The sequence below is a fragment of the Furipterus horrens genome, unplaced genomic scaffold (assembly GCF_987537825.1).
Source record: "Furipterus horrens unplaced genomic scaffold, mFurHor1.1.pri manual_scaffold_9, whole genome shotgun sequence".
NCBI classification, from domain to species: Eukaryota; Metazoa; Chordata; class Mammalia; order Chiroptera; family Furipteridae; genus Furipterus; species Furipterus horrens.
Genome location: NW_028327179.1, coordinates 79609765 through 79624817, shown reverse-complemented (window position 1 = coordinate 79624817; position 15053 = coordinate 79609765). Strand labels below are relative to the sequence as shown.

The window sequence follows — 15053 nt, the reverse complement described above, 5'->3', positions numbered from 1 at the left end:
TTAATGATGCAGTTAGTTTGCTGCTGGTGTCTCTTCCCAATGTGGCAGGGGTGGTGTGCAGTGGGGTCTCAGAATCCCTGATCTCGGGCCCCAAAGGGACCTGGAAGGTCATCTGCCAGTGCGTCCCCTAACTTTCCAGATGCAAAGGATCACCTGGGAGGACTTACTAAAAATTTAAATTTCTGGGCTGCATTCCAGACCCACAGACTTCCATTCTCAGGGGAGAGGCCTGGGAAGCTATGGGTTTAACAAGCAGCCCACGTGATTCTTATCATCAGAGGAGTTGGGGAAATCTAGAGGCCAGCTCCAGTTTTGATGCTTATAGCACCACATAGCCGATCCCCTTTGTTTGCATGCCTCTGGGGAAGGGGTGCTCGTAACCTGTGAGACAGCACACCCACTTGCGGAAGACTGGACCCATCCAGCTGCCCTTATGTACATGGAGTTACCTCTCCTACAGGAGAGACTGCCTCTCCTGGGGTATCTGTGCCTCTTTGTTGGGCAAGGAGCTTCCTTTCTTAGCAAAGGGCGCTGAGTAACAGAAAATGCCTGAGGGTGTGGGGAGGAACTGTCCTCTCCAGGCCTAGGTGTCCCTTCCCAGCGGCAGGCAGGTGACATGGTGCTGTGGCCTTTCCCACCCACCCCCTACCCCAGTGGACTGCAGTGGGCATATGGGCGCACTGTTTGTTATTAGGCACCGTGGCAGCACAGTGAGGACCCTGAGGGAGGCAGAAAGAGCGCTGGGCCTCGGAACTGCCTTGGCCTATGGGGCCAGTCCTCCCACAAGACAGTAAGATGTGCCTCATCAGAGACTGTTAACTAAGCCAAATCTCTCAGATGACAGTGGGGGAACTAAGGTGACAGGGGGTTCCCCCAAGGTCACCCATCCATTGAGGACAGAGCTGGCTCTACAAAGATGGGACAGGGGGCCCAGAGAAGGGTATCCAGGCCCGAGGCCCTGGTGCAGGGGGTCAGTTGAGCCCCCACCCCAGTCACATGAGAGATGCAGAAGTGGGGCAAGGGAGGGCCCCCTCCTTCTGGCTCGGCGCTGATGGAGGTTGGAGGCGCTGATGCAGGTTGGAGGGTTTCAGGCAGAGCCGATGCCCGTCTGCCAGGAATCATAGCTGTCTTTTGCTTTGCCTGGCCATTTGCTTTGCTTTGGCAGAGCTGCAGAGCTGACTGCTAGGTAGGCTTGCTGTTTTGTTTTAATAGATAATTAAGAGGAAAGGCTTGGGACACATTTTATGAGTGTCATCGTCCACTGTAAAACAGAGGACCCTGAAGTCCTTCCCCACTCTGTAGACCCTCTTTGAAACCTGAAGTTTATCCCTACCCTCGATCTATTTGGGAGAAGCCCAGATCCAGGGAAGGGCTGGCCTATGAATGAGACTTATGATGACCAGCCCCCTTCCCTTCACACCCCCAATCCTACTCTGATCATCAGTTTCAACACTAAGGGGAGAGGAGGAGGAATGCCATCTATCCCTGACAGGGCCCGTGTTTTGAGGGCTCCAAGAGCTGGGGAGACAGAAGGGAAAGACTGAACCCCATACTCAGGAAGACCCAGCCTCAGAAGGAGAGCTCTATGAATACGGACACCTGGGCAAGGCCTGAGTTGCTCGGGGAAGGCTTCCAGGAGGAGGTGCCACCTGCCCTCAGGCTTGAAGCACTATAGGAGGAAGAAGAGCACCCCAGGTGGGAAGGTGTGAAGCCGCACTATGAGTGTGCAGAGAAGAGTTAAGTGAAGCAGGAAGGCCAAGGCGGAGCTGAATCTGGTACACTAGGCAAGCAGAGCCACAGAAGATTTGTTTGTTTTTAGTTTCTATTAAAGTATTACCTCCAATCAGAAAAGTGTGCATATCTTAAGTGCAGTTTGACAAAGTGTCATGCAATGAGCACACTCACGTATCTATCACACAGATCAAGAAATAGAACATTCCAGGCCCCCTAGACCCCCTTATGTACTCCCTTCCAGTCTCTGCTACCCCCTCAAGGATAATGAGTATCCTGACTTCCGACAACCTACTATCAGTTATCCATTGCTGCCCCCAACCACCCCAAACCTTAGTGGCTTAAAACAAAGAACCAGTATATTCTATGTCTTACGATTCTGTGGTTTGCCTGGGCAGTCCTCTGGTTTCCCTTGGGCTCATGTGACCTGAAGGGCTGGCTAGACTGGAAGGTTGAAGAAGGCCTTAGTCACATCTGGCAGTTGGTGCTGGCTGTCGGCTGGGTGGCCTCAGTTCTCCTCTGCCCCTCCAGTAAGGTGGACCTGCTTCCTGCCGTGGCCAAGCAGCGTTCCAAGAGGGCCAAGGCCAGAAACAGCAGGACTTCTTGAGGCCTAGTCTCTGTAAGTCACAAAATGCCACTTTTATCAGATCCCATTGGTCAGAACAAGTCTTGAGGCCAGCCCCAATTCATGGGCGATGAATAGACTCCACTGCGTGAGTGTTTTTTGATCAACATTAGGTTTGTAAGATATATCTCTGTTGTTGGATAGAGTTGCAAATTGTTCATTCTTACTGCTGTGTGATATTCCATTGCATGCCATACATCATCAATTCATCTAATTCCATAGTTGATGGTTATTTGGAAAGGCTTCATTTTTTAGGCCCTGTGAATAGCCCCGCTGTGAACATACCGGCGCACCTGTTTGGTTGACCGCATACCCACCCATGTTTCTGTGGCGGTGGAAGTGCTGGGTCACCGAAAGACCGCAGGGTAGGAGATACTTCCAAACTTCCCCAAGGTGGTGAGTGGTGTGCACCCCACCAGCAGTGTTTGAAAGGTCCAAGAGGACTTCTTGGAGGGGAGTGAGGTTGTCAGTGGGGGTTTTAGAAAAGTCCCCAGGCTGAAGATGGGCGGAGGGATATCTCTAACCTTGGCGCCCCCTGTAATGTCCCCTCTTGGCCCTCCCTAGCCTCCTTTCTTCAGGCTGGGGGAAGTAAGGCCATCGGAGCAGATGGCCCTATTCTCAGTGTGAGCTCTCCTGTGGACTTTATCCTACCCCAGGGCCCTCCCACTGCCTTCTCTCTTTTACCCAGAAGCTGCCTTCCATGGTTGGCCTGATCTGCCAACAGGCAGGGAAGCTAGGTGCCTACAGGAGCTGACACATGAGGACACAGGAGCTGGAGGATTGCCATAGCAGCCTGTATCCATGACAGCTCTGGGCAGTGGGCAAAGCCAGGAGACTTGGGTTCTACTTCCAACCTTGCCGCTCTCTTGCTGCAGGATCATGGGAGGAAACTTTTCCCCTCTCAGGGCTTCAGTTTCCTCGTTTGTAGAATGACAGACAAGAGTATCCACTTCACCAAGTCTCCTTCCTCTCACTAACGTGACCCCGTATTTCAGAATCTAATGGGAACTGGCACCAGGAGGCCCTTGGAAAGCTCACCAGGCTTCCTGATTTCCAGGCACGTGTCAGCCAACTTGGTTCAGCTTGTTCCCTGAGTGGCTTTGCTGCACCATTTACCAGTCACTCACTCACTCATTCATTCATTCGTCCATAACATCAAGCGGTTTCTATGGCCTTGCTGGCCTCAGAAGGTAGAGAGAGAAAGTAGGCTTCATTGCTGCTGTCCAGCAGCTTGCCCAGGGAGGGAGGGCACCAGCCTCTAGAAAGCTGGAGGAGATGTGATCAGCCAGGCCCCAAGCTGCTGGGGGATGAACAGGAAAGGAGGGGCAGGTCAGAGGGGGTTCCACAGAGGTGTCTGAGCAGTCTCAAACGCAAGGGGGGCTTTGAAAGACACAAGTGTGGGGACAGGGCTCTGGGCAGAGCCCCATCCCAGGGCTGAAGGCCTATGTGACTGGGCTCACTGCAGCATTGCACTGGGTTGTGCTGGCTTGGCTGCTGCTTGGGCTACAGGGTACACTGCTGGGCTGGTTCCGGGCTTTAGCACGAAGTTCTGTAGATGGGCCTCCACTTGGGGGCTTGGGGAGCAGCATCCAGTTTCTAGGGTGACTCCACTTCTGTGAGCCAGCTCGGCCTTCCAGGAGATGGCCAGAAGGGGCCTGTATGGGTGGGACCTAGAGGTCTTTGAAGGGGGCTGCGGACCGCCCGCAGGGTCAGACTTAGAGCTCACTGTGCCCTCTCCTGTCTCCGCAGGACTTCGCTGTGCTTGGCCAAGTTGGACTGCTGAGCCCCTCCTCCTCACCCCTGCCTCCTTTTCTTGACACTTTCAGCAGCCTCAAGTCCTGACCTTTGGCAGAGGCCTTAGCAGGTAAGCATCATGCACTGGTCCCTCACATTGTGTGTCTGCTGGTGGGGGGCCCAGCTGGGCGGCTGGTGCCATTTCGGGGCCTGGAAATGCAGGAGCTAAACTGTCATCACCGAGGAATTAGAGGAAGGGTCTTATTTCTGTTTTCACTTCTTTCTTGGCCTCCTCCTCTCAGAGGGAGCCAGACAGTGGAGGGGAGTGTGCCTGGCTCGGACCTGGACATTTTGTTAGATTCTGTTGCCAACTCCCAGTGTAGCCTCAGGTAGCCCTCTCCCTCCGCAGCTGGGAGCCTCAGTTCTCTCCTCTCATGCGTGAGTATGCTAATCGTGACGTTCTCTAACATTCTGAGCATATAACGCTATGAAAGGTCCTGTGCTAGATACCGTATAGTTATTGACTTTTCCATCTTCGAAACAATCTTGTGAATTAGGTGCCGTTATCATCCCCACTGTATAGGCAGGAAAACTGAGGCTTGTGGTGGGGAAATGACTTACCCAAGGTCACACACCTGGCTGAGCCCCCATGGGGGTCAATTCCAGGTCTGTGTGGCTCCAGTGCACCAGTCCCTAAGCCCTGGACTATTCTGTCCCTGGACTTTGCCTCTGCTGGCCTCTTCTGGGGGTAAGAATTGAGGTGATTGTGGGTGTCTTCAGAAGTTGTGGATCCTGACCCAACTCAAGGCAAAGGGAGGGCGCTTTTATGAAGTGACAGTGGCTACTGGTTGCCTGGATAAGGGTGTGGTGTGACATGAAGCAGGCCTGGCTTGGGGACCCTGAAGCGGTACCAGGGATCCTTCTAGAGAAGGGTTATGTTGGCTGGATGAGGCTCTCTCTCCCTCTGCCTCCCAAGTTCAGTTTCCCAAGCTTGCATTAAGCACTTGCTGCATGCCAGGCCTGATGTCAGGCCCTGGGGTGCAGGCCCTGGTGTCCCATTATGTGTTCTAGGAGAGAAGCAGGGAGATTACAACAGATGTGGAGGGGACAGTGTTCACAGGTCAGAGGGGGGCTCTCTGTGGGAGGTGACCCAAAAGTAAGTAGCATTGTGGAGAGACAGGACTGGGGATGGGTGGGAGAGCCTTGCAGGGTGGGGAATGAGGTTGGCCAGGTGATGGGAGGATTGTAAAGGGCCACAAGTGCCAGGCTGGGGAATTAAACCCTGGGGGCAGTGGGGAGCCGTGGAGGGTTCTAAGTTAGGTAGTGACCTACCGAAAGTGCCTGCATTGAAAAAGCCATTGGCAAGTCCCCAGCTGGAAGCAGGGAGACTAGTGGAACTGTCCCAAGTTCCCAGTGAGAGGTCAGAGGCCTCAGCTAGGGCCAGAGAAATTGTCATGGATAAGGAATGAGAATCACAAGAGACCAAGGCAGGAAAGTTGGCAGGATTTGCAATTGGCTAGTTTCGGGGCAGTGTGGGGACAGGAGGAATGGGATAAATGCTTGAGTTGTGAGTGAGTGTGAAAGCCTAAAATCCAGGAAGGCTTCTTGGAGGAGGTGGGCCAGGTTGTAGTCCAGAACATCTCTGAGAGGACTGAGATTTTCATGAGGAAGAGGATGATATGGATGGCCTAGTTATACATGGGCATGATGTTCTCATCTAGAAGTACAGACACACGTACAAGTCCCAAGGCTTCGCCAAACCCACAGTCATACCTGTGTCTGTGAATACATGTACACAGCATACTTAAGCACACAGACACATGTGTGCTTGTAAACCTGTCTGTGCATGCTAAGAGTAAACCGATGTGCATGCACACACACACACACACATGAGCGGTCATGTGTGCAAAAAGATACTCCCTCGTGTGCATATAGACACAGACATCACTCAGGCATGTTACAAACATTCACATTTGCACACAGATAGATTTGCATGCACATACAGGCTTACACACGTTCGTTAATTTATTTTTGATGCTTCCCACAGATATACAGGCACAAGTTCTCATAATACGTGGCCTGCCTACACACACAGGGACATGCTCACGTGCACACACAAGGAGTGATGTGTTCCAAGGAGAAGCAACTGTTCAGGGGTCGCTGGCTTCTCACCTGCAAAAGCTTCCAGCAGCTCTCGTGGTCTCTGGGCAGCTCTGAGCCAAGGTTGAGCCTTGCCTCTGTGTGTATGTCAGGGAGGGTGTTTGAGAGGCAGCTGTGTGACCGTGGACAAGCTCTTGCCCTTTCCAGGCCTCAGTTTCCTCATCTGAAAACAGGAACAGTCGCCACCTGCCCCCACCTCCTGGACAGGGTGGAGGTGAGGGCTAGTAACCACCAATGTGTAGTGCCAAGAAAAGTTCCTGGGCTCTTCAGGGCTTTAACAGATTGGAACCATTATTTTTACAAGAAGAACGAAAGTGGGTTATGGGTGGGGTGGGGGCAGTCTCCGTGTTGCTGGGGGAATGTCCACGGATTCTTGCTCCTCATCCCCTGGGGACTCCATCCAAGCTCCCTGGAGCCTGGGCACCCTCAGAGTCTTGAGCACGGCCAGTTGGTGGTGTCTGTGTCATACCGACGTTATCTGCACTTTCCCCGTTGGTTGCTGGCGAGTTGGGGTCTGTGGCACCAGTTTTGTTACACCAACTGCACCAGAGTCCCTGCGTGGGGACTGGCACATTACCTACATGAGCTCACTAAAGACCCCCGAGAACCCTGAGAGGGAGGCCTCCCCAGACAATTTCCAGATGAGGAAACTGAGGCACGGGGACGGTTGGTAAGGTCCTCAGGCATGTCAGCTCACTCATGTTGGAGCTGAGCTCCTGTCCAGGTCATTGGAAACCTAACTTTGTGCTCCTTTCTCCACTGGGATTCCTTCAGGGATAGGTCATTTCAGGCCCACTTTCTAGGGGAGGAAACAGAGGCTCTTAGTGGGTGGGCCTCACAGCTGGGATGGGCAGCGGCGCCCCAGATTCAAGACTTCCTCTTCCCTTCTCTCTCTCTTCCCCGTAGGGCCCCTCCATGTTGGAGGGTGTTCCCAAGAGTGCTCCTTGGCTTACCTGGGTTTTAGCCCGACCCAGAATTCACAGGCAGGAGTGTCCTTTTTTGTTTTTTCCTTCATAAAAAGGTGGGTTGTTCTCCGGGACCCACTAACTAGGCAAGATCTAGTAACTTCTTCTCTGAAACCCATTTGTTAAATGTCCTTTGTGTGGTCTTTTGGAAACATGGGCAGCAGGAATCTTTGGGGTAAGCAGTGCAAATTATGTAGCCGGTTAAGATGCTAGGAGCTTCCGATGGCCACTGTTGCGGGTAGGGGGAAGGGCCAGGGAATGAACTTTCACTTCTCTGGGATTTCACCGGAGGCAGGCCCTCCTCTTGGTCCTTCTTTTCCGTCTACGTCAACCTAGCAGATGTCTCCTCACCTTCCTGTGCCCAACTCACCTGTCACCTCCTGGACATCCTTCCCAGAGGGGCTGCACTTCCACCCTAACTGAAGCCCCAGTGACTGTGGAAGACTGGCTTTTCTCCTGGTAAAGAGCTCCAGCGACTGGCCCAGGAGAGGTCCCAGAGGTGCCTGGGGTGCAGAAGAGGGCCTGGTGGAACCAGAAGCCTGGCCGCCTGGAGTAGATAAGCCCCCAGCCCACTCCTCCCTGCAGATGACTTGGCTCGCATTCCCCAGCCAGGCGGACAGGAGTCAAACGTATGTGGTTCCAAAACTCGGGCGAATCTCACGTCAGGCAGAGGTGAGAGGGCCCCAGCAAAGCCTGGACACAGTGAAAGGGTATCTCGTTGAGGGCACTGACGTGACTCAGGGTATCGACTCTGCGCCCTGGCTTTGTGGTTTCTTCCCACCTCTGCCACTCCTTTCTTTGTGACTTCAGAATAGTGGCTTAACTTCTCTGTGCCTCATTTCCTCATCTGTAAAGTAGGGACAATAGGACCTACCTCACTAAGAGATGAGGAATTCAGCGAAGTATGCCATATAAATCCTCACACAGAGCCTGAAACATGGTTAGTGCTCCATGTGAATGGATTGATGGTGGGCCAGCAGGCAAAGGTGAGTGATAAAGCTGGCTCCAAAGGCTGTGGCCCCACAGGGGAGTGACATGGTTGGATTGCCATTTTAAAAAGGGTGTAGGGGACAGCAGGGATTGGGATTAGGCTGGATTTGGGTTTCATCTGAGGCCATCCCAAACAACTGGTGATTAGAGCTCCGTGGGCAGGACATGAGGTGAAGGCCACACTCTCTGGCCAGCCCGGCCAGCCCCTGGTTGGTGGCTTCATGCTGCCAACATGTGCCATCAGCTGTCAGTCAGCAGACTTCCAGGGATACACGGGCACAAGGTACGTTTGGGGCTGGCTACAAAGACCTTGAATGTCAAGCCCAGCTCACAGCCTGGCTCTGGCTATGCAGAGCTGGGATTCCAGGGTTCCCATGCGGCATGCCTGTCAGTCTTCAGCACCAGCTGAGAATGCACATCCCGTTCTCCCTGCCTGGAATTTGTTGCTTATAGCCCCTCCATCCCCAGGCTTTGCCGCCTGCCCTGACCTTGAAACCCCTACCCCAGCCTGGAACTGAAAATAGTCTACAGCCCACCACCGGTCATTCCTGCCCGAGGTAGAACGCTGCCTGGGTGAGCAGGATGGGGCTGCTGTCCTAGCAGGCCCTCTGAGCAGGACTTTCTTTCAAGCTGTAGTTCTGCTACAGACCTGCCTTATGACCTTGGACAAGTCACTGCCCCTCTTTGAACAGTTGTTCATTGGTCAAAGGGTTGGGACAGGTTAGGGGTCACAAACTACAATGATCTCAAGGGCCCCACCAACTCAGAAGCTTGGGAGGGCGTATCCCCACTGTGCAGATGAGGAAACTCAAAGCACAGAGAGGTTAAGAAATGTATGCAGGGTCACAGAGCTATTGGTGCAGTTGGAATTCAGCCTAATTTTATCTGACACCATTATAAATACGGGTTTTCCCCACTACATCGAAGTGTCTGTGGCAAGCACTTTAGTACCTACCAGAGTTTGCTGGGCGATCCATTCACTTCCTCAGCCAGAATTTGTTATGCTAGGCATCTGGCAGTAAATCTGCATTTGAGGGCCTGGGTGAGCAAAGCCCCAGGCTCACGCAAAGGTCACAGAGTCTCCAGTGTAGAACATGTTAGGTGGATGCCATCAGTAGGTGAAAGGGAGGAGCCGGGAGGATCAGCTCTTCCCTGATGCTGGAGGATGCAGGCAGGGGAGACTGCCTGGAGGAGGGGGCTAGATCCCCACACAGTAGAGTGGAGGTGTAGGGTCTTCTTGGGGTCTCTGTACAAGTTGGTGGGGTGGATCAAGAGTCTAGCTGGAGAGAAAGATTTGTTCAGCCACAGCTGGACGCGGGTGCTGAAGTAGCTCCCGAGGGCCTCAGAGGCTGTGCTTCAGAGTTTTACCTTGATCCTGCAGAGAGTGGAGAGCCCAAATGGGCTCTGCAGCAGCAACAGCTCCTCTGTGAAGGCTGGGAGGAGAGAGCTGGCCTCCCCTCACCTCTTCAGCACCATGGCTCTTCTGGAGTCTGTTGTGGACCAGGGGATGGAGCTCTCTATCAGAAGAAAAGCCAGCCTTCCACAATGCTGAGATGTGAAGTTACCTAGGGTGGAGTTCAGGTGCCACCTTCTGTTGCCACCGTTTGTGCCCCTGCCTGGGTTGGAAGGGAGACATGGATGAATCTGTTCAGTGATGTGATTGAGACAGAAAGGCCCAGAATCCAGCTCAGGGACACGGAGTATCATCATGGCAGGTGTAGGAGGAGAGCAGGCCAGGCAGGGGGAATCCTTCCCATGGTGGGGGGCAGGTCTGGGTCCCTCCCCTGGGTCTCCCGAGGTCCAAGGGGATCCTCGCCGATGTATGTGATCACCTGTGTAGGTGTGCAGGGCTGCATATGCACTCCAGGCTACCAAAGTGTCTTTCCCAGGACAGGCTGGGATTGGTAAACTACACCTCGAAGGGTTCTGCCAGTGTTACTCACCTCCGGGTGCTTGCTTCTCCCTCCTGCTGGTGCTTGCTCACCAGGCACTCAGTGAGCGCTGGAGTCTGAGGACAGCCACGCCCATACCCTATGTCCCTGGCTCCAAAGCCCCAGTGAAGTTGCAGGGAGGGAGCAGACACCGGGTGGAGCTACAAGGGCGGCATCTTTATTTGAATGACAGCATCCTGGCCACTTTTAGGAGGAATGGTCTTTAGAAATTATCTGGCCCAACCCCTCCTGGTAAAGATGGGGAAACTGAAGCTCAGAGATAGGAGGATACACCCCAGTGCCTCCCAGTGTGGCGCTCCAGGATTTCAGCTGAGCTCACTGCTACTGAAACTACTTTGGATGCATGACAGGTGTAGCTGCTGGCAGGGTGCAAGACTTGCAGCGGTAGTGACCTAGCCTTGGGACATGATGTTTGCGAAAAGGGAGGAATGACCCCAGAGGGGCACCCGCGACCTCAGAGAGTATGGCCAGGGAAGCTCTGGGAGTCTTTGGAGATCCGCCCAGAACCGGGACTGAGAACTGCGTAGGGCAAGGCAGGCTCAGACCTGGCTCTGTTTGTCCTGGTTTGTATTCCGCCTGCTATAATCACCACCTCCTGCTGAGCCTACTGCCATTAGGGCTTCTCTTCCCATCTGTTTACCCAGAGAGCTGAGTGAGGCCACGGCAGAGAGAATGCTCCAGAGTCAGGGCCCGCTTTGAATGCTGACAAGATGCAAGGGGACGAAGAAGGAAAGCGGACTTGGGAAACCAGGGGCGATCCACATTCATTCAACCTTTGGTACCAGGGACAAGTGTGTGGATGCTCCGAGTGACTAGAGGGCAGGGAGGGCTTCCTGGAGGAGTTGGAGCTTCAGCTGACCCTGAAGAATGAACGTGACTTTGAACTGAAACACATTCCAACAAGCAAAGGGACCTTCAGGGCCAAGGCCCAGAGGCAGGCATGCCTGGGGCAGATCAGTGGGGGCTGAGGCTGGACAGTGAAGGAATGAGGCTGGAGATGCCCCCTAGAGGCCAAATGGCAGAAGGAGGAAGTATATACTTTGCTTCTGACTTGCTGAAAGTGCCGGAGTTGATCCCTGCCCTACTTCCCTGTTTCAGTTTCCCTTGGATCTCCCTGGAGCTTCAGGCACCGGGCAGCCACAGCAGAGCAGTGCCTCAGTGGAAAGTCTGCCTTTGGGGAGAGTGTGGGGCAGCTGCCAGGATTCTAGGTTTTTCTCCTCCCCCAGGAGTCAGGCAGCTGGCTCAGGACACCACTGCTAGACCCAGGGCTTCTCTCTGGCTGGGGAGGGGTAACCGCAAACTCATTGGTGTGCCAGCAGTCTCACCAACAAGGGTGGAGGGATTTTAGGCCCCCGGGGCAGACCCACCTATGGGCTAAGGATCCAGTTTCGAGGGGACTTCAGAGCTGAGAGTTTGGGGTAGGCTTCCCCTCTCCGTCCTGCTTCTAGGGAAGGACGTGGCTGGACTCAGAGACTAATCGAGAGGAGGCGTCCCTTTGAGCCCTGTGATCTGCTGTGGGCCCTGTGGGTGCCAAGTACCCCTGGGCATGTAGCCCCCCGCTTGGCTCTGGGCTCAGCCCAGATTGTATTTGCTGAGCCTCCCTCCACTAACCCGTGGCAGCCTCTCCATCACTTGCTCCTTTCAGGAAGCCACAAGCTCTTGGATTTCCAGTATCTAGGATTGCGCAAATTCTCCCAGCAGCCAGCTCAGGCCCTGTCTGCTCCAGGCTGGCCCAGGAGACACTCGGGACGCCCAGGATCCTTTTTTGAACAACACTGCAACCTCCCCCACAGCACGAAGGGCAAGCTGCACACATGCAGAGCTTCTTTGTGACTCCAGCTCCTGTCACGACCGTCATATCAGTGGCTTAGCAGGGGCCCACTTTTCAGAGAAGGAAACTAGAGTCAGAGAAGGGAGATAGGAGACTTGGCCAGGTTCACACAGCCAAGCCAGGACTCAAGCCCAGGATTCCAAGCTGCCGGTCAAGCTCCTTTTGAAACTGAGCCAGTGTTTCTTGTCCGGGGCCCCCAGACAGGTGGGGCCAGGGTTTGGGAAGAGGAGGTGGGGGAAGAGAATGCAAGGGGTCGAGGACCTGGAGGGCAGATGGCCAAATCACTGTCTCTTCTCCTCGGCTCCAACTACCTTAATTAGCTGGGTCCGCCAGTGGCACTGACAGTTACCTGGTGTGGAGGAAGGCCTCCTCGCTCTTGAATCAAGGTGCTAAAAATAACTGGGCCCAGCTTCCTGGGGCCCCTGCCCAGCCAGCGCCAGCCCGCCTGCCTCAGCGACCTTTCTCCTGGATGCTGGAAGCTGATTACTTTGTGAATGTGCAATTCCTGTGCTGAGGACTTCCCAGAGGTTGGGACAGCTATGGCATTGCATGCTCAACTCCTGAAACTGGAGAAGGGTCCCTGCACGGCTTGCCAGCTCCCGAGGTATGGGGTAATGGGCTCCTGTCTGAACACTGGCACCCACCCACTTTTCTCCCTGGGTGCAGCACCTGCCAGGCTGGCCATCCTATCCCTGGGCACTTGGGCCCCTCCCTTGAGCTGCCGGAGTTTCTCTGGGGCTACCTGGACTCTTAAGTGGACAGGGGACTGTGCTCCTCATCCTCAGAGCTACCTAGTGCTCACCTTGAGTCCAGTACCAGGCCCAACACAGATGTAAAGCCGTGGCTCATGCCCTCACACTGCGTGTTCACCTGTCACAGCCAAGGGGAACCCAGACTTTAGAGCTGGATAGGTTGAGATCTAGCTGTGCGATCTTAGCCTCTATATTCTAATCTTTGAGATGAGCAGCACAACTGACCTTGTGGTGTTATTGCAGGAATTACATGAGGTCATGTGCAGGAAGTGCCAGGTCCTGAGAGCCGGGCCCATGGGGCAGTAGGAGGCATGAGCATCTCTGGGGGGCGCTTTCCTTTCTCTTGCTGTATAAATAGACCCTAAAAGCCTAATACATTTGGTGGGTGTATTTGGACTAGGAGGGGGAGGTCTGCCCAGAGAGGCCTGCAACCCCTGCCCCACTGTGTTTGTCCAGTTCCTGCCCTGGGCAGTGTGACCGGAATCCTGTCAACATTGGCCTACATGCCCCCGGCTGTGGGGTTATTAGCCCAGTGGAAGTGAAAGTTGTTTTCTGGACTTGCCCACTCTGAGAACCAGGGCCAGAGTCTCAGGCCTTCCACACCTCAATTTCCCCATCTGAAAGTGAGGATAATAATGACCCCTGACCCAAAAGCATTGTGAGATTAAATTAGGTGCGTGCATGCAGTACTTAGAATGGGCCTGGCGCGGGGTGAGCGCTCGGGGTGTGTGTAGCAGTAACAGCAGCAGTTGGTGGCAGCAACAGCCACCGCCTGCCGATTGCTGAATGATTAGTATCAGATGCTGTGTCAGATGCTAAGCACTTGACATACATTGTTTAATCTTTATGGCAACCATACACAAGGTCCTCCTATAAGCTCTGTGTTCCAGATGAGGGAACTGAGGCACAGAGAAGTCACACACAGTCTGAAAGTGGTAGAACTAAAACCAGATCTCAGAGTCAGCCCTGCCAGGGTGACCAGCCATTCAGGCTTGCCTGGGACTGTCCGGTTTTAGCGGTGAAAGTTCCACATCGCAGAATCCTCTCGGTTCCAAGCCCACCAGGACAGTTGACGTGCTCCGCTCCTTAGCCCGCTGGACACCGTGACCCCTCCTTGGCTCCGGAGCTGGCTGCTGCACTCTGGACTGGGCCCCCTCCCACATCCTATGGGTTCCTCTTCCAGCCCCATCACCTTTGCTCAGCCTCTCTTCTCTTCTCCTTCCCCTCTGCCAGCTCGAGGGGCATGGGTCATGCCCGGTGGGTCCCAGGCTGCCCCTCACCAGCCCTCAGTCTCCTCATTTGCTCTGAGGGCTTTGGCACCTCTGCTCCCTGCTTTCTAGAGACACTCTGGAAAACTTCCTTAAAAGAGGGAAGGCAGAGTGAGCCCCGCCCCCAGCCCTGGCTCAGGCAGCCTGGGGAGATTGCACTGGCCCTTCCGGTGCATCCGTGCATGGATGGAAAGCAATGCTGACAAAGGGAAAAGGTCAGCAGAGGGACAGAAGGACTTAGTGGCGGCCTGCTAGCCAGCAGTGTCCTCCCCCAGGTCAGCACTTCCTAGGGGGAGGGGCCCAGTGTTCCTTGGGGCCCTGCTCAATTCATATTGACTCAGGCAACCGCTGGCTCAGTGAAGCAGCTGGGTAGGTGCCTGAGTCGAGCTTGAGGCCTCTGTCTCCCTCACCACCACATCTGGCAGTTGTTGGCTGGACGCCTTTAAGCATCTCTGGCTCTGTGTCCCGCTTAGCACCCACACCCTCTGCTGGCATTTAGGTCTTACCATCTTCTTGCCTCTCCATGACTAAGCCCTTCCCAGCCCTCCACTACCCTCCCTGGCTTCCCCACTGTCATCAGGAATAAAGTCTGAATTCTGAGGCTGGTGTTAATGCGTGCCTGAGTTCAGTGGGGCAGCCCAAAGCTGCCGGTCCTGCCCCAGAACTCGGGTCTGCTGTCCCTACCCCCACACAAGGGCTGGCTTCTCCTGGCCCTTGCTCCCTGCCTGGGCGTCTCTTCCCTCCAGGCATGCCTTTCCAGGACCTACCCCATCACTTTTCTCCACAGGCGCCCCTACCTGGGGGCAGGAGAGGTGGGGGTCGGGATGGAAGAGGTGGTGTGTGAGGTAGCCGTGTATCCTGAGTGCCCACCCAGCTCTGCCCCATGTGCCATTCTCACCTAGGCTTCAGCGCTGTGCTCACTGTGGCCAGGATGCCAGCTGGATGCACTGACCACTCTACGCCATTCCTCAGACTTGTCCTTGAACTGTCCGGTACATCTCAATACCAGCTCCTGGAGGGGAAGGCAGGAGCTGTCTGTCTCCCC

The 15053-nt window shown here is 54.6% G+C and overlaps 1 protein-coding gene and 2 long non-coding RNA genes across 4 annotated transcripts in view; 2 read left to right on the top strand and 1 right to left on the bottom strand.

Moving 5' to 3' along the window:
* Positions 1–15053, top strand: part of LOC150002005 (putative palmitoyltransferase ZDHHC11B) — a 123073-nt gene that overhangs the window by 20258 nt on the left and 87762 nt on the right. The window lies entirely within an intron of this gene.
* The window catches only part of LOC150002007 (uncharacterized), a 70633-nt gene continuing 57781 nt past the window's right edge, over positions 2202–15053 (top strand). For both annotated transcript variants that reach the window (XR_016513069.1, XR_016513070.1), the window contains exons 1-2: positions 2202–2350; positions 4106–4220. This is a non-coding gene — a long non-coding RNA (uncharacterized LOC150002007). The remainder of the gene's footprint in view (positions 2351–4105; positions 4221–15053) is intronic.
* On the bottom strand, positions 9069–10222 carry LOC150002008 (uncharacterized). Its single transcript, XR_016512956.1, has 2 exons — positions 10149–10222; positions 9069–9821 (listed from the first exon to the last, which is right to left on the bottom strand). It is a non-coding gene; the product is annotated as an uncharacterized LOC150002008 (long non-coding RNA).